This window comes from Cherax quadricarinatus, chromosome 69 (assembly GCF_038502225.1).
Source record: "Cherax quadricarinatus isolate ZL_2023a chromosome 69, ASM3850222v1, whole genome shotgun sequence".
Classification (NCBI taxonomy): domain Eukaryota; kingdom Metazoa; phylum Arthropoda; class Malacostraca; order Decapoda; family Parastacidae; genus Cherax; species Cherax quadricarinatus.
The window spans coordinates 13,047,774-13,060,273 of NC_091360.1; the positions used below are offsets into that span (position 1 = coordinate 13,047,774).

A 12,500-nucleotide genomic window follows, 5' to 3' on the forward strand; every position below is an offset into this window, starting at 1 on the left:
TGCTGTGCCGCTTGTTGTTCACAATCTACATAAACGATATAGATGAGGGAATAAATAGCGATATAAACAAATTTGCTGATGACACCAAAATAGGCCCTATAATTCATTCTAATGAGGACACTAGAACACTCCAGGATGATTTGAATAGACTGATGCAATGGTTGGACAAGTAGCAGATGCAGTTTAATATAGACAAATGCAAAGTTCTAAATGTTGGACAGGAAAATAACATGCCATATATAACCTAAGTAATGTAGTTCTTAATATTACGGATTGTGAAAAGGATTTAGGAGTTCTCGTTAGCAGTAATCTGAAACGAAGACAACAGTGCATTAGTGTTCCCAGTAAAGCTAAAAGTATCCTTGGCTTCATAGCAAAAAGTAAAAATAATAGAAGTCCTCAGGTTGTTCTTCAACTCTATATATCTTTAGTTAGGCCTCATTTAGATTACGTTTTGCAGTTTTGGTCACCGTATTACAGAATGGATATAAATGCTCTGGAAAACGTACAGAGGAGGATGACAAAGATGATCCCATGTATCAGGAATCTTCCCTATGAGGATAGACTGAGGGTCCTGTTTCTGTACTCTGTAGAAAGGCGTAGAATTCGGGGGGATATGACTGAAGTGTATATATGGAAAACAGGAATTAATAAAGGGGATGTAAATAGCGTGCTAAAATGATCTAACATAGACAGGACTCGTAGCAATGGCTTTAAATTGGCAAAATTCAGATTCAGGAAGGATATAGCAAAGCACTGGTTTAGTAATAAAGTTGTGGATGAGTGGAACAAACTCCCGAATACCGTCATAGAAGCTAAGACGTTGTGTAGTTTTAAAAATAGGTTAGATAAGTACATCAATGGGTGTGGGTGAGTGTGAGTTTGACCTAACTAGCTTGTGCTAATAGGTCGGATGCCGTCCTCCTCCATTAAGCGACGTGTCTAACCTCACTAGGTCAGTGACGTCACTAGGTCAGTGAGCATAAGGTCACTAGGTCAGTGAGCTTAAGGTCACTAGATCAGTGAGCTTAAGCCAGTAGGAGAATTGGACCTATCTCGCATAGGCCAGTAGGCCTGTTGCAGTGTTTCTTCTTTCTTATTATATATATATATATATATATATATATATATATATATATATATATATATATATATATATATATATATATATATATATATATATATATATATATATATGTGTGTGTGTGTGTGTGTGTGTGTGTGTGTGTGTGTGTGCACTTACCTATTTGTGGTTGCAGGGGGTCGAGTCTTAGCTCCTGGCCCCACCTCTTCACTGATTGCTACTGGGTCCTCTCTCTCCCTGCTCCATGAGCTTTATCAAACCTCGTCTTAAAACTATGTATGGTTCCCGCCTCCACTACGTCACTTTCTAGGCTATTCCACTGCCTGACAACTCTATGACTGAAGAAGTACTTCCTAACATCTCTTTGACTCATCTGAGTCTTTAACTTCCAATTGTGACCCCTTGTTTCTGTGTTCCATCTCTGGAACACCCTGTCTTTGTCCAGCTTGTCTATTACGTGTAGTATTTTATATGTCGTTATCATATCTCCCCTGACCCTTCTGTCCTCCAGTGTCATCAGGCCAATTTCCCTTAACCTTTCCTCGTAGGACAATCCCCTTAGCTCTGGGACTAGTCTTGTTGCTAACTTTTGCACTTTCTCAAATTTCTTGACGTGCTTGACCAGGTGTGGATTCTAAACTGGTGCTGCATATTCCGGTATGAGCCTGACGTATATGGTGTACCGAGTCTTGAACGATCCCTTACTTAGGTATCGGAATGCTATCCTTAGGTTTGCCAGACACCCGTACGCTGTAGCAGTTATCTGACTGATGTGCGCCTCAGGAGATGTGCTCGGTATTATACACTCCCGAAGATCTTTTTCCTTGAGTGAGATTTGCAGTCTTTGGCCATTTAGACTATACTGTGTCTGTGGTCTTCTTTGCCCTTCCCCAATGATCATAACTTTGCATTTGGCAGGGTTAAATTCAAGGATCCAGTTGTTGGACCAGGCTTGTAGCCTGTCCTGGTCTCTTTGTAGTCCTGCCTGTGTGTGTGTGTGTGTGTGTGTGTGTGTGTGTGTGTGTGTGTGTGTGTGTGTGTGTGTGTGTGTGTGTGTGCTCACCTAGTTGTACTCACCGCTAGTGGGTCACTCTCACCGCACCATGAGCTTTATCATACCTCTGCTTAAAGCTATGAATGGATCCTGCCTCCACTACATCGCTTCTCAAACTTTTCCACTTCCTGACTACTCTGTGACTGAAGAAATACTTCCTAACATCCCTGTGATTCATCTGTGTCTTAAATTTCCAACTGTCTCCCCTTGCTGCTGTGTCCCATCTCTGGAACATTCTGTCTCTGTCCACTTTGTCAATTCTTCTCGGTATTTTAAATGTTGTTATTATGTCCCCCCTATCCCTCCTGTCCTCCAGTGTCGTCAGGTCGATTTCCCTTAACCTCTCCTCGTAGGACACACCCCTTAGTTCTGGGGCTAGTCTTGTTTCTTTACGTGCTTGGCTAGATATGAGTTCCAGACTGGCGCCGCATACTCCAATATGGGCCTAACATACACAGAGTACAAGGTCCTGAACGATTCCTTATTAAGATGTCGGAATGCTGTTCTTAGGTATGCTAGGCACCCATACGCTGCAGCAGTTATTTGGTTGATGTGCGCCTCAGGAGATGTGCCTGGTGCTATACTCACCCCAAGATCTTTTTTCTTGAGTGAGGTTTGTAGTCTCTGTCCCCCTAGACTGTACTCCAGCTGTGCTCTTCTTTGCCCTTCCCAATCTTCATGACTTTGCACTTGGTGGGGTTGAACTCCAGGAGCCATTTGCTATACCAGGCCTGCAGCCTGTCCAGATCCCTTTGTAGTTCTTCCTGGTCCTCGTCCGATTGAATTCTTTTCATCATCTTCACGTCGTCTGCAAACAGGGACACTTCGGAGTCTATTCCTTCCGTCATGTCATTCACAAATACCAGAAACAGCACCGGTCCAGGATTGTCCCCTGTGGAACCCCACTTGTCACAGGTGCCCACTGTGACACCTCGCCGCGTACCATGACTCGCTGCTACCTTCCTGACAGGCATTCCCTGATCCATTGTAGTGCCTTCGCTGTTATCCCTGCCTGGTCCTCCAGTTTTTGCACTAATCTCTTGTGTGGAACTGTGTCAAACGCCTTCTTACAGTCCAAGAAATCTGCCCACTCCTATCTCTCTTGTCTTACTGCTGTCACCCAGGCATAGTACTTCAGAAGGTTTGTGACACAGGATTTCCTGTCCGTGAAACCATGTTGGCTGATGTTGATGAGATCATTCCTTTCTAGGTGTTCCACCACTCTTCTCCTGATACTCTTCTCTATGACTTTGCAAACTATGTATGTCAGTGACACTGGTCTGTAATTTAATGCTTCATGTGTGTCTCCTTTTTCAAAAATTGGGATTACATTTGCTGTCTTCCATACCTTAGGTAATCTCCCTGTTTCGATAGATGTGTTGAATATTTTTGTTAGGGGTACACATAGCGCCTCTGCTCTCTCTCTCAGGACCCATGGAGAGATGTTATCTGGCCCCATCTCCTTTGAGGTACCTAGCTCACTCAGCACTTTCTGGAGTCCCTTCTGTCTCCTTTGTGAACACTTCTTTGAATCTACTGTTGAGTTCCTCACATACTTCACAGTCATTTCTTGTTGTTTCTCCTCCGTCCTTCCTTCCTTAGCCTGATTACCTAGTCCTTGACTATTGTTTTCCTCCTGATGTGGCTGTATAACAGCTTCGGGTCAGATTTGGCTTTCACTGCTATGTCGTTTTCATACTGTCGTTGGGCCTCCCTTCTTACCTGTGCAATTTCATTTCTGGCTCTACGACTGCTCTCCTTATTCTCCTGGGTCCTTTGCCTTCTATAATTCTTCCATTCCCTAGCACACTTGGTTTTTGCCTCCCTGCGCGATTGGGTGAAACATGGGCTGATCCTGGCTTTTTCATTATTCCTGTTACCCTTGGGTACAAACCTCTCCTCAGCTTCCTTGCATATTGTTGTTACGTATTCCATCGTCTCGTTTACTGACTTCCCTGCCAGTTATCTGTCCCACTGAACCCCGTTCAGGAAGTTTCTCATTCCTGCGTAGTCCCCTTTCTTGTAGGTTGACTTCATTCATTTGTGTTTGCGTGCATGTGTACTCACCTGTTTGTGGTTGCAGGGTTCGAGACTCAGCTCCTGGCCTCGCCTCTTCATTGATCGCTACTGAGTCCTCTCTCTTTCCCCCTGCTCTTTGAGCTTTATCATACCTTGTCTTAAAGCTATATATGGGTCCTGCCTCCACTACTTCATTTTCTAGACTATTTCACTTCCTGATTACTCAATGGCTGAAGAAATACTTCCTAACATCCCTTTGACTCATCTGAGTCTTGAACTTCCAATTGTGACCCCATGTTTCTGTGTCCCATCTCTGTTCACCTTGCAGTATTTTGTATGTCGTTATCATACCTCCCTTAACCCTCCTGTCTTCCATTGTCGTCAGGCACTGACGACACTGGAGGACAGGAGTATCCAAATCAGTTGGCATCCTCTCCAAGACACTTTACCATGTACCTCGAACAACAGTAATTATATTGTACTCTTTTAATCTATTCCTACCTCACCTATGTTAATTGAGCCTAGGGAACCACTACAGCAAGTTATATTAAACCAAAAGTAAGTACAAAAATCAGCTATATGAATGATTACTCAGTCCACTGGCAGACATCACACTCCCCCACTCTTCAAAAACCTGAACCTACTTTTTTTTTTAAACCCGCAAGGTATTTCCCACCGAGGCAGGGTGACCCAAAAAAGAAAGAAACAGTTCAGGTGTCACTCCAAACAGCAGATATCCCAAAACCCTCCTTTAAAGTGCAGGCATTGTACTTCCCACCTTCAGGACTCAAGTCTGGCTGACTGATTTCCCTGAATACCTTCACAAAATATTACCCTGCTCACATTCCAACAGCTTCTCAAGTCCCAAAAACCATTCGTTTCCTGTCTCCTATCTAACATGCTCACACATGCCTGCTGTATATCCAAACCCTTTGCACACACAATCTCTTTTACTCCCTTTCCTCTATCCTTTTCTAGGACGACCCTTACTCTTCCTCCTTCCATTACAGATTTATACACCCTCTAAGTCATTCTAATTTGCTCCACCCTCTCTAAAGGACCAAACCATCTCAACTCCTCCTCACCCTTCTGAATAATACTTTTAGTAATTCCAAACCTCCTAATTTCCACACTACAAATTCTCTGCATAATATATACACCATGCATTGACTATAGACACATTTGCACTGCCCCCAGCCTCTTCCTTACTGCAACATTCACAACCCATGCTTCACACCCTACTTATTATATATAAAATTCACTTGTACTACTGTGCATACTATATATATGGGAGAAATTCTAATATCAATCCCACCCTGAAACTTTTTCTTGGTAGTTACAACAGAACTCACAAGTATAATACTAGACACAAAAACCTCTAATATTCCCAGCATCTCGCTTAATCTTTGTAAAAACTCAGTTTGCTTTTCTAAAAGGACCTAAAATCTCAAACACTCAACCTGAAAACTCCAGTCCTCCTTTATCTGCCAGCCACTTCAAAGCTACTATTAAAAACCCTCCTTTCCCTAATGTGATCAGAACAACAATTCTGCTGAACAATTCTTTCAACGTGTATTGTCCCTGTTCTTGTCTATCATTCCTCCAACTTGCATACCTAGCTTCATCCTTAATATATCACTTTGCTTGACCACATATGGGTTCCAAACTGGTGCTGCATAATCCAGTATGGGCCTGACGTACACGGTGTACAGTCTTGAACAATTCCTTATTGAGGTATCAGAACGCTATTCTTAGATTTGCCAGGCGCCCATATGCTGCATCAGTTATGTGGTTAATGTGTGCTTCCGGAGACGTGCTTGGTATTATACTCACCCCAAGATTTTTCTCCTTGAGTGAGGTTTGCAGTCTTTGGCCACCTAACCTATATTCCGTCTGCGGTCTTCTTTGCCCTTCCCCCGATCTTCATGACTTTGCATTTGGCGGGGTTAAATTCTAGGAGCCAGCTGCTTGACCAGCGTCCAGCCTGTCCAGGTCTCTTTGTAGTCCTGCCTGATTCTCATCTGATTTAATTCTCCTCATTAACTTCACATCTGCAAACAGGAACACTTCTCAGTCTATCCCTCTAGTCAAGTCATTCATATATACCAAAAATAGCACTGGTCCTAGGACTGACCCCTGTGGGACCTAGCTCGTCACAGGTGCCCACTGTGATATCTCATCACGTACCATGATTTGCTGTTGCCTCCTTATCAGGTATTCTCTGATCAGTTGCAGTGCTCTTCCTGCTATGCATACCTGATTCTCTAGCTTCTGCACTAATCTCTTGTGAGGAACTGTGTCGAAGGCCTTGTTGCAGTTCAAGAAAATGCAATCAACCCACCCGTCTCTCTCGTGTCTTCTGTTACCTTGTCATAAAACTCCTGTAGGTTTGTGACACAGGATTTGCCTTCCATGAATTCGTGCTGGTTGTTTATAATCTTGTTCCATTCCAGGTACTCCACCATTCTCCTCCTGACAATCTTTTCCATGACTTTGTATGCTATACTCCTCAGTGACACTGGTCTGTAATTTAGTGCCGCGTTTCGGTCTCATTTGCCATCTTCCATACCTCAGGTATTTTCCGATTTTCAAGGGATGTTTTGAAAATTGTGGTTAGTGGCACACACAGCATCTCTGCTCCTTCTCTAAGAACCCACGGAGAGATGTTGTCCAGTCCCACCCCCTTTGAGATTTTAAGGTCAGTTAGCAGCTTCTTCACCTCCTCCTCGGTTGTGTGTAAGTCATCCAACACTTGTCGGTATATTCTTTGCTGGTGTACCCCTCTGTTTTGTCTTCCGTGTCCTTTCTGTCTCCACTGTAAACACTTCCTTAAATCTCATGTTGAGCTCATCACATACCTATTGGTCGTTTCTTGTGAACTCCCCATCTTCTTTCCTCAGCCTGATTACCTGGTCCTTCACTGTTGTCTTCCTCCTGATGAGGCTATAAAACAGTTTTGGGTCAGATTTGACTTTCGATGTATGTTGTTTTCGTACTGTTGCTGGGCCTCCCTCCTTATCTGTGCATACTCGTTTCTGACGCTTTGACTAAGCTCTTTATTTTCCTGGGTTCTTTACCTTCTGTACTTTTTCCATTCTCACATGCACTTGGGTTTTGTCTCCCTACACCGTCGGGTAAACCAAGGGCTTGTTCTGGTCGTCCCATTATTTCTGTTGCTCTCGGGAACAAACTTTTCCTCTGCTCCCTTGCATTTTGTTATTACATACTCCATCATTTCATTTATAGTTTGGCTTTTCCCATTCAACTCATGTTTCCCTCTCCACTTGTAACTCTACTATGTATTTATTCAAAGCTAAAATCCACGTGATCACTAGCTCAAAGGGGCCTCTCATATGTGATGTCCTGAATGACCGAGCTGCTCAGGGTGAACACATCTTGGCTCTTCATGTTTCAGGACCCCCGTATGGCTCCAGGTTTTCCCAGTCAGTCTACCTGTGGTTGAAATCGCCCATAACCAGTAACTTTCCTCTGCTAAAGTGAACTCTTCTGGCCACTTCAGCTAGTGTGTCCACCATTGCTCTGTTGCTCTCTTCATAATCCTCTCTTGGACTCCTGTAGTTCTGTGGTGGTTATACATCACTGAAATGACCTCCTTATGTTTCCTAGACTGAATTGTACCTACTATGTAATCCTTTTCTTCAATCTCGTCTGTTCCTTCCATTTCCTCAAACCCCCATCGGTTCTTAATGAGCAGTGCAATCCCTCCTCTCCCTCTGCTCCTATCTTTCCTCAGAATCTGATATCCAGGAGGAAAGATTGCCTCTATTATTACCTCAGTTAATTTCATTTCTTTGACCTCTATGATGTCTGGGGATGTGTCGTTGATTTTTTTCATGGCAATCCTCACATTTATTCGCTATTTCATCTGCATTCGTATACCAAACCTTCCACTTCTTTTCTACAACTCTGGGCCAGAGAGAATAGTGGGGTTGGGTTAGTGGGAGCCCTTGCAGGGGCCTAGGGGGGTTGTGGTTGGGGTGGGGTTTGTGATGAGGTGGGTGGGGGCAGAGTGCCCATGGGGGCTTGCTGTAGGTGTGAGGTTTGTGATGTGGGGGGTGGGGACAGAGGGAATAGTGTGTGGGTTTTGGTTCAGATTGTTCAGTTGTCATGGTTAGATTACTTCTGTGTATAAAGGTGTTTGTTTGGTAGCTGGTAGCGGGTAGTTAAATGATATACGTCTTCGAAGGCTTCTTACTTTATTGTTAAGTCGTAGGTGGGTTACACAGGCTTGTGTGTTTGTGCCCATGGCCCGGGCAGGGCCATGCCCACGAGAGAGAGCTGGGAGGCCTTGTGTCTTGCTGCTAGGCCGCTGTGTGAGTGAGAGCGAGGCAAGTCTGGGCATACTGAAGTGGCAAGGCCTATAGATGGCAGCACTTGAGTGGCGCGAAATATGAACTAAGCTGGCAGACAGCATGGGCTGTCTGTGCAGACAGTACAGGCTGTCTACATACGCTCGGCCACCTACCGCGCGTCGTCCCGACGCGACAATACTGGTAGTAAAAGAAACTCGGTCTCTCTCTCGTAGGAACAGGGCACAGAACACAAAATAAAAACATATATATACATATGGACATGGAAAAAAAAAACTTCCTACAGGGAGGGAAGAAAAAAACATGTGGGGTGTGCTAAACATCGTGGTCAAAGGCAGTGAGCGTCGATGAGTATCACTGCACGCCTTCCTGCGTCTGGACAGATACTGCAACACGGGAGACATCGCTGCGGCTGAGCTGTGACGTAACAGGGTACGGTCTCCTCTGGAACGGTGAAGCAGACATCGTAGGAGTCGCTGCAGGTTTTCACTCAACCTGGGGCACGACATGCTGGTGCCCTCGAGTGAGGCGTCGACAAAACTCGGCAACTGGGCAGGACTTCTGGCAAGCGACTCAGGAGGACACTTCTCGACTGGTACTGTCGCTGGGCTATCACTGCCGGCGAGCGTGGAGCGAGTTGTGGAGCAAGTCGTGGCAGAGACGACTGGGCGAAACATCTGGGAGTCGTAACATCATACACCAGACTGCAGTGAGAGAGCTAGCAGTCAAAGTGACATCTTCTTTGTGCAGGCTGCTCACTGAAGCTTGTGACACGAGGCTGACACAGCGCCTGCCGACAGGGCTGGCTGCGGCTTGACGAGTATCATCTCTCGACAGCTGGAGTTATAGCAGAGGTTAGTCTAAGCGTCCCCAGACTTGTTTCTCTACATATAACTGCACTCTGACGGTCTGGAGGTGAAGTGAAACAAATCTCGATGGGAATCGTAGCAGGTACGATTCTGCAGAACATCACGAGCGACGAGCATAAAAGCTTTCTGTACAAGGGGGCTCATACGCTCAGGGCTGAGAAATCAGCTGTCAAACACTGGTCAGGCGGGTGACTAACACAGTGGTGCTACACAGGTCTGGGTGGGCCAGACCTCACTGGACACACGAAACTTTAAAAACACACCGCTGTACATACGGTACAACATGGCTTAAACTAGCAAATGATGCTTTTCTGCGCATAAAACTGACACTAAGACATATACTAAAATGTGAGAACACTGACTAAGAGGAATTAACACACGACATATATTTTCTCTCAATCTTCTCGACAATACTGAAATAATTACTAGAACACTCGATGTGACATCATGTGATGTCAGGCGTGATGTCGCAAGGTGACGTCAGCAGCAGTGACGTCAACAGACATCTCGAGGTGACGTCAGGCAGACATCGTGAGGTGACGTCAGCAGACATCGTGAGGTGACGTCAGCAGACATCGTGACGTCATGAAGTCGGGCAGCATCGTGGGTGGCGTCGATGTGATGCGGGCAGCAGACCACAGCATGAGGCCTGGGATATCTGGTAACTCACGTGGCTTTGTAGGTCTACGTGATCGCCCACACCCACGTGACGTCGTAATCCACGTAGCTTCGAGTGGCCTCGGGCACTCGGATACACAGCACTGGCAATGAATTCATACGAAAAACAGCAGAAAACACAGCAGAGGGAGTGGGCAGTGGTGAGTGGTGTATGGTAGACGGGTGAGCGTGAGGAGGGCGAGCATGGGCAAGGTGAGGAACAGCCACTTCCTCTCCTCTCCTCTCCTCCCCCACCCACAAACACGTGGAGAAGCTCACACTGGACGCAGAAATCACCACAAGACTCACCTCTGGCTTGCTGAAACAGCTGTGCTGAGCTGAACAACAACAGCAACATACAAGTGACGCTGAACACGTGACTTGAGAAACAGCGTGGGACACTGTAGCGTGAGACGCTGGGACGCCACTCACAATTCTCGAAGAAATTCGGCAAATTTCGGCTGGATCCTGCTTGTACCTGTGTCTGGATGCTCAAACGTGCAGACACGACATCAGGATAACTCGTTGAGAGACGGATGCTTCTTATGTAGGGTGATGAAGTGAAGGTGACTTCATACCTCTCCTTCCTCTCTCCAGGGTAAACACAACGCTGCGACCACCGCTGGTACCAATATAAAGGTGTTTGTTTGGTAGGCTGTAAGCAGGGTGTGAATGATATACTTCTTCGGAGGCTTCTTAGTTTATTGTTAAGTAGTGGTGGGTTACACAGGCTTGTGTGTTTGTGCCCATGGCCCGGGCAGGGCCATGCCCACGAGAGAGAGCTGGGAGGCCTTGTGTCTTGATGCCAGGCCGCTGTGTGAGTGAGGGTGAGGCAAGTCTGGGCATACTGAAGTGGCAAGGCCTATAGATGGCAGCACTTGAGTGGCGCGAAATATGAACTAAGCTGGCAGACAGCATGGGCTGTCTGTGCAGACAGTACAGGCTGTCTACATGTGGGTGTTTCTGGAGGAGAGTGTGGTTTGCTCTCCTACCTGGGTCTGAGTTCTTATCTCCGTCATTGCCTCTCGTTCCTTTCATCTTTGTAACCTCTCTTTCAGTATCATCCTTTCTTCTTGTGTTGTCTCAATCGAGGTACACCCTCCAGTACTCTGATTTGTCCCTTAGTAGTGCTTTCTCCTGCAGGATCCTGTTTCGAGCTGATTCTGACTTGAAAATAACTTTGTCTGGTCTTTTCTTCTTCTTGCAAACCAACCAGTTCACCAAAAATTTATCGACTGGATCATGTCGTCCTCACCTATTGCTTTCATGATACTTTCAATCACTTTTTTCTTCTTCTGTTTTCTTGCATCATAGGTTCTCCCTTAAACTTCCTGGAGCCCATAGACAAAAACTGACCTCTCCCTTTCTTCCTCCCACTGCATCTCCCTTTGCATCCCCTGAGGTGATTTAGATCCTTCTATTGAAGCGTTCCTTCCTTTGATCTTTTCCATGGCTGATGCCCCTGTGCTTAGTGGTCTGTCTTTCCTGATCAGCTGTTCCTGGCCACTGCAGGAGCTTAGCTCCTTCATTGTCTTTAGTCCCTTCAGTTCTTCTTGATGTGCTCTTCGTCTTTTCCTGAGCCACACATGGGTCTGAGAGTGCCTTTGCATACAGTATAGCTCCTTTGCTCCCTACAGTCCCCTCGTCTATGACTGATATAGAAGTTTATGATGTCATGGCTGTACTCTTCTTTGGTTCTTTAGGCTGTTTCAGAGTTTTTAGTTTCTCTAAGCACTGTATCTTAGCTTCTTCTGCTATGGCTTGTAGCTTCCATTTCCTGCTCTGTGCAGTTATCCTCTCCTCCATTTTCTTGCTGAGCTCTTCTAGCTTTCTTCCCAACTCTTCCTCCCTTTTTCTGAGTTCTGCCTCCCAATCTTCCCTCCCAGCTATATCCAGGTATTTACAGAAGAGAGAGAGAGAGTGTGTGTGTGTACTCACCTAGTTGTACTCGTCTAGTTGAGGTTGCAGAGGTCGAGTCCAAGCTCCTGGCCCCGCCTCTTCACTGGTCGCTACTAGGTCACTCTCCCTGAACCCTGAGCTTTATCGTACCTCTGCTTAAAGCTATGTATGGATCCTGCCTCCACTACATCGCTTCCTAAACTATTCCACTTCCTGACTACTCTGTGGCTGAAGAAATACTTCCTAACATCCCTGTGATTCATCTGTGTCTTCAGCTTCCAACTGTGTCCCCGTGCTGGGGTGCCCAGTCTCTGGAACATCCTGTCTTTGTCCACCTTGTCAATTCCTCTCAGTACTTTGTAAGTCGTTATCATGTCCTCCCTATCTCTCCTGTCCTCCAGTGTCGTCAGGTTGACTTCCCTTAACCTCTCCTCGTAGGACATACCTCTTAGCTCTGGGACTAGTCTTGTTGCAAACCTTTGCACTTTCTCTAGTTTCTTTACATGCTTGGCTAGGTGTGGGTTCCAAACTGGTGCTGCATACTCCAATATGGGCCTAACGTACACGGTGTACAGGGTCCTGAACGA

At 45.8% G+C, this 12,500-nt stretch overlaps 1 protein-coding gene across 1 annotated transcript in view; it reads left to right on the forward strand.

The window, feature by feature from the left end:
* The window catches only part of LOC128701904 (organic cation transporter protein-like), a 115,602-nt gene that overhangs the window by 79,399 nt on the left and 23,703 nt on the right, over positions 1-12,500 (forward strand). The window lies entirely within an intron of this gene.